Source organism: Musa acuminata, chromosome BXJ3-9 (assembly GCF_036884655.1).
Source record: "Musa acuminata AAA Group cultivar baxijiao chromosome BXJ3-9, Cavendish_Baxijiao_AAA, whole genome shotgun sequence".
Taxonomy (NCBI): Eukaryota; Viridiplantae; Streptophyta; class Magnoliopsida; order Zingiberales; family Musaceae; genus Musa; species Musa acuminata.
In genome coordinates this window covers 49,040,001-49,040,964 of record NC_088357.1, presented here as the reverse complement: position 1 = coordinate 49,040,964, position 964 = coordinate 49,040,001, and positions in this window count along the sequence as shown.

The following is a 964-nucleotide window of genomic DNA, read 5'->3' as shown; positions in this document are numbered from 1 at the left end:
AACCCTAAACCCTAAACCCTAAACCCTAAACCCTAAACCCTAAACCCTAAACCCTAAACCCTAAACCCTAAACCCTAAACCCTAAACCCTAAACCCTAAACCCTAAACCCTAAACCCTAAACCCTAAACCCTAAACCCTAAACCCTAAACCCTAAACCCTAAACCCTAAACCCTAAACCCTAAACCCTAAACCCTAAACCCTAAACCCTAAACCCTAAACCCTAAACCCTAAACCCTAAACCCTAAACCCTAAACCCTAAACCCTAAACCCTAAACCCTAAACCCTAAACCCTAAACCCTAAACCCTAAACCCTAAACCCTAAACCCTAAACCCTAAACCCTAAACCCTAAACCCTAAACCCTAAACCCTAAACCCTAAACCCTAAACCCTAAACCCTAAACCCTAAACCCTAAACCCTAAACCCTAAACCCTAAACCCTAAACCCTAAACCCTAAACCCTAAACCCTAAACCCTAAACCCTAAACCCTAAACCCTAAACCCTAAACCCTAAACCCTAAACCCTAAACCCTAAACCCTAAACCCTAAACCCTAAACCCTAAACCCTAAACCCTAAACCCTAAACCCTAAACCCTAAACCCTAAACCCTAAACCCTAAACCCTAAACCCTAAACCCTAAACCCTAAACCCTAAACCCTAAACCCTAAACCCTAAACCCTAAACCCTAAACCCTAAACCCTAAACCCTAAACCCTAAACCCTAAACCCTAAACCCTAAACCCTAAACCCTAAACCCTAAACCCTAAACCCTAAACCCTAAACCCTAAACCCTAAACCCTAAACCCTAAACCCTAAACCCTAAACCCTAAACCCTAAACCCTAAACCCTAAACCCTAAACCCTAAACCCTAAACCCTAAACCCTAAACCCTAAACCCTAAACCCTAAACCCTAAACCCTAAACCCTAAACCCTAAACCCTAAACCCTAAACCCTAAACCCTAAACCC